This window comes from Carcharodon carcharias, chromosome 5 (assembly GCF_017639515.1).
Source record: "Carcharodon carcharias isolate sCarCar2 chromosome 5, sCarCar2.pri, whole genome shotgun sequence".
In the NCBI taxonomy this organism is placed as follows: Eukaryota; Metazoa; Chordata; class Chondrichthyes; order Lamniformes; family Lamnidae; genus Carcharodon; species Carcharodon carcharias.
This window is the reverse complement of record NC_054471.1, coordinates 22,795,924-22,808,050: the sequence shown is the minus strand read 5'-3', so window position 1 is coordinate 22,808,050 and position 12,127 is coordinate 22,795,924.

Sequence of the window (12,127 nt, the reverse complement as noted above, 5' to 3'; positions counted from 1 at the left end):
CGCACAGACAGAGAGTCCTCTCTCGCACAGACAGAGAGTCCTCTCTCGCACAGACAGAGAGTCCTCTCTCGCACAGACAGAGAGTCCTCTCTCGCACAGACAGAGAGTCCTCTCTCGCACAGACAGAGAGTCCTCTCTCGCACAGACAGAGAGTCCTCTCTCGCACAGACAGAGAGTCCTCTCTCGCACAGACAGAGAGTCCTCTCTCGCACAGACAGAGAGTCCTCTCTCGCACAGACAGAGAGTCCTCTCTCGCACAGACAGAGAGTCCTCTCTCGCACAGACAGAGAGTCCTCTCTCGCACAGACAGAGAGTCCTCTCTCACACAGACAGAGAGTTTTCTCTGACACAGACAGAGAGTTTTCTCTGACACAGACAGAGAGTTTTCTCTGACACAGACAGAGAGTTTTCACTCAAACAGACAGAGAGTTTTCTCTCACACAGACAGAGAGTTTTCCCTCACGCAGACATAGAGCCCTCCCTCACGCAGACAGAGAGCCCTCCCTCACGCAGACAGAGAGCCCTCCCTCACGCAGACAGAGAGCCCTCCCTCACGCAGACAGAGAGCCCTCCCTCACGCAGACAGAGAGCCCTCCCTCACGCAGACAGAGAGCCCTCCCTCACGCAGACAGAGAGCCCTCCCTCACGCAGACAGAGAGCCCTCCCTCACGCAGACAGCGAGCCCTCCCTCACGCAGACAGCGAGCCCTCCCTCACGCAGACAGAGAGCCCTCCCTCACGCAGACAGAGAGCCCTCCCTCACGCAGACAGAGAGCCCTCCCTCACGCAGACAGAAAGCCCTCCCTCACGCAGACAGAGAGCCCTCCCTCACGCAGACAGAGAGCCCTCCCTCACGCAGACAGAGAGCCCTCCCTCACGCAGACAGAGAGCCCTCCCTCACGCAGACAGAGAGCCCTCCCTCACGCAGACAGAGAGCCCTCCCTCACGCAGACAGAGAGCCCTCCCTCACGCAGACAGAGAGCCCTCCCTCACGCAGACAGAGAGCCCTCCCTCACGCAGACAGAGAGCCCTCCCTCACGCAGACAGAGAGCCCTCCCTCACGCAGACAGAGAGCCCTCCCTCACGCAGACAGAGAGCCCTCCCTCACGCAGACAGAGAGCCCTCCCTCACGCAGACAGAGAGCCCTCCCTCACGCAGACAGAGAGCCCTCCCTCACGCAGACAGAGAGCCCTCCCTCACGCAGACAGAGAGCCCTCCCTCACGCAGACAGAGAGCCCTCCCTCACGCAGACAGAGAGCCCTCCCTCACGCAGACAGAGAGCCCTCCCTCACGCAGACAGAGAGCCCTCCCTCACGCAGACAGAGAGCCCTCCCTCACGCAGACAGAGAGCCCTCCCTCACGCAGACAGAGAGCCCTCCCTCACGCAGACAGAGAGCCCTCCCTCACGCAGACAGAGAGCCCTCCCTCACGCAGACAGAGAGCCCTCCCTCACGCAGACAGAGAGCCCTCCCTCACGCAGACAGAGAGCCCTCCCTCACGCAGACAGAGAGCCCTCCCTCACGCAGACAGAGAGCCCTCCCTCACGCAGACAGAGAGCCCTACCTCACGCAGACAGAGAGCCCTCCCTCACGCAGACAGAGAGCCCTCCCTCACGCAGACAGAGAGCCCTCCCTCACGCAGACAGAGAGCCCTCCCTCACGCAGACAGAGAGCCCTCCCTCACGCAGACAGAGCCCTCTCTCACGCAGACAGAGAGCCCTCCCTCACGCAGACAGAGAGCCCTCTCTCACGCAGACAGAGAGCCCTCTCTCACACAGACAGAGAGTCCTCTCTCACAGACAGAGAGTCCTCTCTCACACAGACAGAGAGTCCTCTCTCACACAGACAGAGAGTCCTCTCTCACACAGACAGAGAGTCCTCTCTCACACAGACAGAGAGTCCTCTCTCACACAGACAGAGAGTCCTCTCTCACACAGACAGAGAGTCCTCTCTCACACAGACAGAGAGTCCTCTCTCACACAGACAGAGAGTCCTCTCTCACACAGACAGAGAGTCCTCTCTCACACAGACAGAGAGTCCTCTCTCACACAGACAGAGAGTCCTCTCTCACACAGACAGAGAGTCCTCTCTCACACAGACAGAGAGTCCTCTCTCACACAGACAGAGAGTCCTCTCTCACACAGACAGAGAGTCCTCTCTCACACAGACAGAGAGTCCTCTCTCACACAGACAGAGAGTCCTCTCTCACACAGACAGAGAGTCCTCTCTCACACAGACAGAGAGTCCTCTCTCACACAGACAGAGAGTCCTCTCTCACACAGACAGAGAGTCCTCTCTCACACAGACAGAGAGTCCTCCCTCACACAGAGAGCCCTCCATCACACAGACAGAGTGATCCCTCATACAAGCAGAGAGCCCTCCCTCGGACAGACAGAGAGTCCTCCTTCAAACAGAGTCCTCACTCACACAGAGAGACACACCCTCACAAAGAGAGCCACCTTTTGACACAGAGTGCTCCCTCACACAGGGAGAGAGCTTCCTCATACAGAGCCCTCCCTCGGACAGACAGAGAGCCCACCCTCGGACAGACAGAGAGACCATCCTCACAAAGAGTCCTCCCTCACACAGAGTACTCCCTCACACAAAGAGAAAGTGCTCCCTCGCACAGATGGAGAGACCTCACTCACACAGAGTCCTCCCTTACACAGTCAGAGAGTCCTTCCTCACACAGACAGAGTCCTTCCTCAAAGTGACAGAAGTCCTCCCTCACATAGAGTCCTCCCTCACACAGACAGTGAGTCCTCCCTCATAAAAAAAGAAAGTGCTCCCTCGCACAGACAGAGAGACATCACTAACACAGAGTCCTCCGTTAGACAGACAGAGAGGCCACCCTCAAACAGAGTCCTTCCTCACACAGCGTCCTCCCTCACAGTGACAGAGAGTCCTCCATCACACAGACAGAGAGCCCTCGCTCACACAGAAAGAGTCCTCACTCACACAGGCAGAGAGTCCTGCCTCACACAGACAGAGAGTCCTCCCTCACACAGACAGAGAGTCCTCCCTCACACAGACAGAGAGTCCTCTCTCGCACAGACAGAGAGTCCTCTCTCGCACAGACAAAGAGTCCTCTCTCGCACAGACAGAGAGTCCTCCCTCACACAGACAGAGAGTCCTCCCTCACCTAGATACAGTGTCCTCCCTCACAGAGACACATAGTCCTCCCTCACACTGAAAGAGATCCTCCCTCACACAGAGTCCTCCCACAAACAGTCCGAGAGTCGTCCCACAAATAGAATCCATCCTAGCACAGACAGAGAGCCCTCCCTCAAACAGACAGAGAACCCTCCCTCACACTGACAGAGAGTACTCCCTCACACTGACAGAGAGTACTCCCTCACACTGACAGAGAGTACTCCCTCACACTAAAGAGAGTACTCCCTCACACTGACAGAGAGCCCTCCCTCACACAGACAGAGAGCCCTCCCTCACACAGAGTCCTCCCTCACACAGACAGAGAGTCCTCCCTCACCTAGATACAGTGTCCTCCCTCACAGAGACACATAGTCCTCAATCACACGGAAAGAGATCCTCCCTCATACAGAGTCCTCCCTCACACAGTCCGAGAGTCGTCCCACAAATAGAATCCATCCTAACACAGACAGAGAGCCCTCCCTCAAACAGACAGAGAGTCCTCCCTCACAGACAGAGAGTCCTCCCTCACAGACAGAGAGTCCTCCCTCACACAGACAGAGAGTCCTCCCTCACACAGACAGAGAGTCCTCCCTCACACAGGCAGAGAGTCCTCCCTCACACAGGCAGAGAGTCCTCCCTCACACAGGCAGAGAGTCCTCCCTCACACAGGCAGAGAGCCCTCCCTCACACAGGCAGAGAGCCCTCCCTCACACAGGCAGAGAGCCCTCCCTCACACAGACAGAGAGCCCTCCCTCACACAGACAGAGAGCCCTCCCTCACACAGACAGAGAGCCCTCCCTCACACAGACAGAGAGCCCTCCCTCACACAGACAGAGAGCCCTCCCTCACACAGAGTCCTCTCTCACACAGACAGAGTCCTCTCTCACACAGACAGAGAACCCTCCCTCACACAGACAGAGAGCCCTCCCTCACACAGACAGAGAGTCCTCCCTCACACAGACAGAGAGTCCTCTCTCAAACAGACAGAGAGTCCTCTCTCAAACAGACAGAGAGTCCTCTCTCACACAGACAGAGAGTCCTCTCTCACACAGACAGAGAGTCCTCTCTCACACAGACAGAGAGTCCTCTCTCACACAGACAGAGAGTCCTCTCTCACACAGACAGAGTCCTCTCTCACACAGACAGAGAGTCCTCTCTCACACAGACAGAGAGTCCTCTCTCACACAGACAGAGAGTCCTCTCTCACACAGACAGAGAGTCCTCTCTCACACAGACAGAGAGTCCTCTCTCACACAGACAGAGAGTCCTCTCTCGCACAGACAGAGAGTCCTCTCTCACACAGACAGAGAGTCCTCTCTCACACAGACAGAGAGTCCTCTCTCACAAAGACAGAGAGTCCTCTCTCACACAGACAGAGAGTCCTCTCTCACACAGACAGAGAGTCCTCTCTCACAAAGACAGAGAGTCCTCTCTCACACAGACAGAGTCCTCTCTCACACAGACAGAGTCCTCTCTCACAGAGACAGAGTCCTCTCTCACACAGACAGAGTCCTCTCTCACACAGACAGAGTCCTCTCTCGCACAGACAGAGTCCTCTCTCGCACAGACAGAGTCCTCTCTCGCACAGACAGAGTCCTCTCTCGCACAGACAGAGTCCTCTCTCGCACAGACAGAGTCCTCTCTCGCACAGACAGAGTCCTCTCTCGCACAGACAGAGTCCTCTCTCGCACAGACAGAGTCCTCTCTCGCACAGACAGAGTCCTCTCTCGCACAGACAGAGTCCTCTCTCGCACAGACAGAGTCCTCTCTCGCACAGACAGAGTCCTCTCTCGCACAGACAGAGTCCTCTCTCGCACAGACAAAGAGTCCTCTCTCACACAGACAGAGAGTTTTCTCTGACACAGACAGAGAGTTTTCTCTGACACAGACAGAGAGTTTTCTCTGACACAGACAGAGAGTTTTCACTCAAACAGACAGAGAGTTTTCTCTCACACAGACAGAGAGTTTTCTCTCACACAGACAGAGAGCCCTCCCTCACGCAGACAGAGAGCCCTCCCTCACGCAGACAGAGAGCCCTCCCTCACGCAGACAGAGAGCCCTCCCTCACGCAGACAGAGAGCCCTCCCTCACGCAGACAGAGAGCCCTCCCTCACGCAGACAGAGAGCCCTCCCTCACGCAGACGGAGAGCCCTCCCTCACGCAGACAGAGAGCCCTCCCTCACGCAGACAGAGAGCCCTCCCTCACGCAGACAGAGAGCCCTCCCTCACGCAGACAGAGAGCCCTCCCTCACGCAGACAGCGAGCCCTCCCTCACGCAGACAGAGAGCCCTCCCTCACGCAGACAGAGAGCCCTCCCTCACGCAGACAGCGAGCCCTCCCTCACGCAGACAGAGAGCCCTCCCTCACGCAGACAGAGAGCCCTCCCTCACGCAGACAGAGAGCCCTCCCTCACGCAGACAGAGAGCCCTCCCTCACGCAGACAGAGAGCCCTCCCTCACGCAGACAGAGAGCCCTCCCTCACGCAGACAGAGAGCCCTCCCTCACGCAGACAGAGAGCCCTCCCTCACGCAGACAGAGAGCCCTCCCTCACGCAGACAGAGAGCCCTCCCTCACGCAGACAGAGAGCCCTCCCTCACGCAGACAGAGAGCCCTCCCTCACGCAGACAGAGAGCCCTCCCTCACGCAGACAGAGAGCCCTCCCTCACGCAGACAGAGAGCCCTCCCTCACGCAGACAGAGAGCCCTCCCTCACGCAGACAGAGAGCCCTCCCTCACGCAGACAGAGAGCCCTCCCTCACGCAGACAGAGAGCCCTCCCTCACGCAGACAGAGAGCCCTCCCTCACGCAGACAGAGAGCCCTCCCTCACGCAGACAGAGAGCCCTCCCTCACGCAGACAGAGAGCCCTCCCTCACGCAGACAGAGAGCCCTCCCTCACGCAGACAGAGAGCCCTCCCTCACGCAGACAGAGAGCCCTCCCTCACGCAGACAGAGAGCCCTCCCTCACGCAGACAGAGAGCCCTCCCTCACGCAGACAGAGAGCCCTCCCTCACGCAGACAGAGAGCCCTCCCTCACGCAGACAGAGAGCCCTCCCTCACGCAGACAGAGAGCCCTCCCTCACGCAGACAGAGAGCCCTCCCTCACGCAGACAGAGAGCCCTCCCTCACGCAGACAGAGAGCCCTCCCTCACGCAGACAGAGAGCCCTCCCTCACGCAGACAGAGAGCCCTCCCTCACGCAGACAGAGAGCCCTCCCTCACGCAGACAGAGCCCTCTCTCACGCAGACAGAGAGCCCTCCCTCACGCAGACAGAGAGCCCTCTCTCACGCAGACAGAGAGCCCTCTCTCACGCAGACAGAGAGCCCTCTCTCACGCAGACAGAGAGTCCTCTCTCACACAGACAGAGAGTCCTCTCTCACACAGACAGAGAGTCCTCTCTCACACAGACAGAGAGTCCTCTCTCACACAGACAGAGAGTCCTCTCTCACACAGACAGAGAGTCCTCTCTCACACAGACAGAGAGTCCTCTCTCACACAGACAGAGAGTCCTCTCTCACACAGACAGAGAGTCCTCTCTCACACAGACAGAGAGTCCTCTCTCACACAGACAGAGAGTCCTCTCTCACACAGACAGAGAGTCCTCTCTCACACAGACAGAGAGTCCTCTCTCACACAGACAGAGAGTCCTCTCTCAGACAGACAGAGAGTCCTCTCTCACACAGACAGAGAGTCCTCTCTCAGACAGACAGAGAGTCCTCTCTCACACAGACAGAGAGTCCTCTCTCACACAGACAGAGAGTCCTCTCTCACACAGACAGAGAGTCCTCTCTCACACAGACAGAGAGTCCTCTCTCACACAGACAGAGAGTCCTCTCTCACACAGACAGAGAGTCCTCTCTCACACAGACAGAGAGTCCTCCCTCACACAGAGAGCCCTCCATCACACAGACAGAGTGATCCCTCATACAAGCAGAGAGCCCTCCCTCGGACAGACAGAGAGTCCTCCTTCAAACAGAGTCCTCACTCACACAGAGAGACACACCCTCACAAAGAGAGCCACCTTTTGACACAGAGTGCTCCCTCACACAGGGAGAGAGCTTCCTCATACAGAGCCCTCCCTCGGACAGACAGAGAGCCCACCCTCGGACAGACAGAGAGACCATCCTCACAAAGAGTCCTCCCTCACACAGAGTACTCCCTCACACAAAGAGAAAGTGCTCCCTCGCACAGATGGAGAGACCTCACTCACACAGAGTCCTCCCTTACACAGTCAGAGAGTCCTTCCTCACACAGACAGAGTCCTTCCTCAAAGTGACAGAAGTCCTCCCTCACATAGAGTCCTCCCTCACACAGACAGTGAGTCCTCCCTCATAAAAAAAGAAAGTGCTCCCTCGCACAGACAGAGAGACATCACTAACACAGAGTCCTCCGTTAGACAGACAGAGAGGCCACCCTCAAACAGAGTCCTTCCTCACACAGCGTCCTCCCTCACAGTGACAGAGAGTCCTCCATCACACAGACAGAGAGCCCTCGCTCACACAGAAAGAGTCCTCCCTCACACAGGCAGAGAGTCCTGCCTCACACAGACAGAGAGTCCTCCCTCACACAGACAGAGAGTCCTCCCTCACACAGACAGAGAGTCCTCTCTCGCACAGACAGAGAGTCCTCTCTCGCACAGACAAAGAGTCCTCTCTCGCACAGACAGAGAGTCCTCCCTCACACAGACAGAGAGTCCTCCCTCACCTAGATACAGTGTCCTCCCTCACAGAGACACATAGTCCTCCCTCACACTGAAAGAGATCCTCCCTCACACAGAGTCCTCCCACAAACAGTCCGAGAGTCGTCCCACAAATAGAATCCATCCTAGCACAGACAGAGAGCCCTCCCTCAAACAGACAGAGAACCCTCCCTCACACTGACAGAGAGTACTCCCTCACACTGACAGAGAGTACTCCCTCACACTGACAGAGAGTACTCCCTCACACTAAAGAGAGTACTCCCTCACACTGACAGAGAGCCCTCCCTCACACAGACAGAGAGCCCTCCCTCACACAGACAGAGAGCCCTCCCTCACACAGAGTCCTCCCTCACACAGACAGAGAGTCCTCCCTCACCTAGATACAGTGTCCTCCCTCACAGAGACACATAGTCCTCAATCACACGGAAAGAGATCCTCCCTCACACAGAGTCCTCCCTCACACAGTCCGAGAGTCGTCCCACAAATAGAATCCATCCTAACACAGACAGAGAGCCCTCCCTCAAACAGACAGAGAACCCTCCCTCACACTGACAGAGAGTACTCCCTCACACTGACAGAGAGTACTCCCTCACACTGACAGAGAGTACTCCCTCACACTAAAGAGAGTACTCCCTCACACTGACAGAGAGCCCTCCCTCACACAGACAGAGAGCCCTCCCTCACACAGAGTCCTCCCTCACACAGACAGAGAGTCCTCCCTCACCTAGATACAGTGTCCTCCCTCACAGAGACACATAGTCCTCAATCACACGGAAAGAGATCCTCCCTCACACAGAGTCCTCCCTCACACAGTCCGAGAGTCGTCCCACAAATAGAATCCATCCTAACACAGACAGAGAGCCCTCCCTCAAACAGACAGAGAGTCCTCCCTCACAGACAGAGAGTCCTCCCTCACAGACAGAGAGTCCTCCCTCACACAGACAGAGAGTCCTCCCTCACACAGACAGAGAGTCCTCCCTCACACAGGCAGAGAGTCCTCCCTCACACAGGCAGAGAGTCCTCCCTCACACAGGCAGAGAGTCCTCCCTCACACAGGCAGAGAGCCCTCCCTCACACAGGCAGAGAGCCCTCCCTCACACAGGCAGAGAGCCCTCCCTCACACAGACAGAGAGCCCTCCCTCACACAGACAGAGAGCCCTCCCTCACACAGACAGAGAGCCCTCCCTCACACAGACAGAGAGCCCTCCCTCACACAGACAGAGAGCCCTCCCTCACACAGAGTCCTCTCTCACACAGACAGAGTCCTCTCTCACACAGACAGAGAACCCTCCCTCACACAGACAGAGAGCCCTCCCTCACACAGACAGAGAGTCCTCCCTCACACAGACAGAGAGTCCTCCCTCACACAGACAGAGAGTCCTCTCTCAAACAGACAGAGAGTCCTCTCTCAAACAGACAGAGAGTCCTCTCTCACACAGACAGAGAGTCCTCTCTCACACAGACAGAGAGTCCTCTCTCACACAGACAGAGAGTCCTCTCTCACACAGACAGAGAGTCCTCTCTCACACAGACAGAGAGTCCTCTCTCACACAGACAGAGAGTCCTCTCTCACACAGACAGAGAGTCCTCTCTCACACAGACAGAGAGTCCTCTCTCACACAGACAGAGAGTCCTCTCTCACACAGACAGAGAGTCCTCTCTCACACAGACAGAGAGTCCTCTCTCACACAGACAGAGAGTCCTCTCTCACACAGACAGAGAGTCCTCTCTCACACAGACAGAGAGTCCTCTCTCACAAAGACAGAGAGTCCTCTCTCACACAGACAGAGAGTCCTCTCTCACACAGACAGAGAGTCCTCTCTCACAAAGACAGAGAGTCCTCTCTCACACAGACAGAGTCCTCTCTCACACAGACAGAGTCCTCTCTCACAGAGACAGAGTCCTCTCTCACACAGACAGAGTCCTCTCTCACACAGACAGAGTCCTCTCTCGCACAGACAGAGTCCTCTCTCGCACAGACAGAGTCCTCTCTCGCACAGACAGAGTCCTCTCTCGCACAGACAGAGTCCTCTCTCGCACAGACAGAGTCCTCTCTCGCACAGACAGAGTCCTCTCTCGCACAGACAGAGTCCTCTCTCGCACAGACAGAGTCCTCTCTCGCACAGACAGAGTCCTCTCTCGCACAGACAGAGTCCTCTCTCGCACAGACAGAGTCCTCTCTCGCACAGACAAAGAGTCCTCTCTCACACAGACAGAGAGTTTTCTCTGACACAGACAGAGAGTTTTCTCTGACACAGACAGAGAGTTTTCTCTGACACAGACAGAGAGTTTTCACTCAAACAGACAGAGAGTTTTCTCTCACACAGACAGAGAGTTTTCTCTCACACAGACAGAGAGCCCTCCCTCACGCAGACAGAGAGCCCTCCCTCACGCAGACAGAGAGCCCTCCCTCACGCAGACAGAGAGCCCTCCCTCACGCAGACAGAGAGCCCTCCCTCACGCAGACAGAGAGCCCTCCCTCACGCAGACGGAGAGCCCTCCCTCACGCAGACAGAGAGCCCTCCCTCACGCAGACAGAGAGCCCTCCCTCACGCAGACAGAGAGCCCTCCCTCACGCAGACAGAGAGCCCTCCCTCACGCAGACAGCGAGCCCTCCCTCACGCAGACAGAGAGCCCTCCCTCACGCAGACAGAGAGCCCTCCCTCACGCAGACAGCGAGCCCTCCCTCACGCAGACAGAGAGCCCTCCCTCACGCAGACAGAGAGCCCTCCCTCACGCAGACAGAGAGCCCTCCCTCACGCAGACAGAGAGCCCTCCCTCACGCAGACAGAGAGCCCTCCCTCACGCAGACAGAGAGCCCTCCCTCACGCAGACAGAGAGCCCTCCCTCACGCAGACAGAGAGCCCTCCCTCACGCAGACAGAGAGCCCTCCCTCACGCAGACAGAGAGCCCTCCCTCACGCAGACAGAGAGCCCTCCCTCACGCAGACAGAGAGCCCTCCCTCACGCAGACAGAGAGCCCTCCCTCACGCAGACAGAGAGCCCTCCCTCACGCAGACAGAGAGCCCTCCCTCACGCAGACAGAGAGCCCTCCCTCACGCAGACAGAGAGCCCTCCCTCACGCAGACAGAGAGCCCTCCCACACGCAGACAGAGAGCCCTCCCTCACGCAGACAGAGAGCCCTCCCTCACGCAGACAGAGAGCCCTCCCTCACGCAGACAGAGAGCCCTCCCTCACGCAGACAGAGAGCCCTCCCTCACGCAGACAGAGAGCCCTCCCTCACGCAGACAGAGAGCCCTCCCTCACGCAGACAGAGAGCCCTCCCTCACGCAGACAGAGAGCCCTCCCTCACGCAGACAGAGAGCCCTCCCTCACGCAGACAGAGAGCCCTCCCTCACGCAGACAGAGAGCCCTCCCTCACGCAGACAGAGAGCCCTCCCTCACGCAGACAGAGAGCCCTCCCTCACGCAGACAGAGAGCCCTCCCTCACGCAGACAGAGAGCCCTCCCTCACGCAGACAGAGAGCCCTCCCTCACGCAGACAGAGAGCCCTCCCTCACGCAGACAGAGAGCCCTCCCTCACGCAGACAGAGAGCCCTCCCTCACGCAGACAGAGAGCCCTCCCTCACGCAGACAGAGAGCCCTCCCTCACGCAGACAGAGCCCTCTCTCACGCAGACAGAGAGCCCTCCCTCACGCAGACAGAGAGCCCTCTCTCACGCAGACAGAGAGCCCTCTCTCACGCAGACAGAGAGCCCTCTCTCACACAGACAGAGAGTCCTCTCTCACACAGACAGAGAGTCCTCTCTCACACAGACAGAGAGTCCTCTCTCACACAGACAGAGAGTCCTCTCTCACACAGACAGAGAGTCCTCTCTCACACAGACAGAGAGTCCTCTCTCACACAGACAGAGAGTCCTCTCTCACACAGACAGAGAGTCCTCTCTCACACAGACAGAGAGTCCTCTCTCACACAGACAGAGAGTCCTCTCTCACACAGACAGAGAGTCCTCTCTCACACAGACAGAGAGTCCTCTCTCACACAGACAGAGAGTCCTCTCTCAGACAGACAGAGAGTCCTCTCTCACACAGACAGAGAGTCCTCTCTCAGACAGACAGAGAGTCCTCTCTCACACAGACAGAGAGTCCTCTCTCACACAGACAGAGAGTCCTCTCTCACACAGACAGAGAGTCCTCTCTCACACAGACAGAGAGTCCTCTCTCACACAGACAGAGAGTCCTCTCTCACACAGACAGAGAGTCCTCTCTCACACAGACAGAGAGTCCTCCCTCACACAGAGAGCCCTCCATCACACAGACAG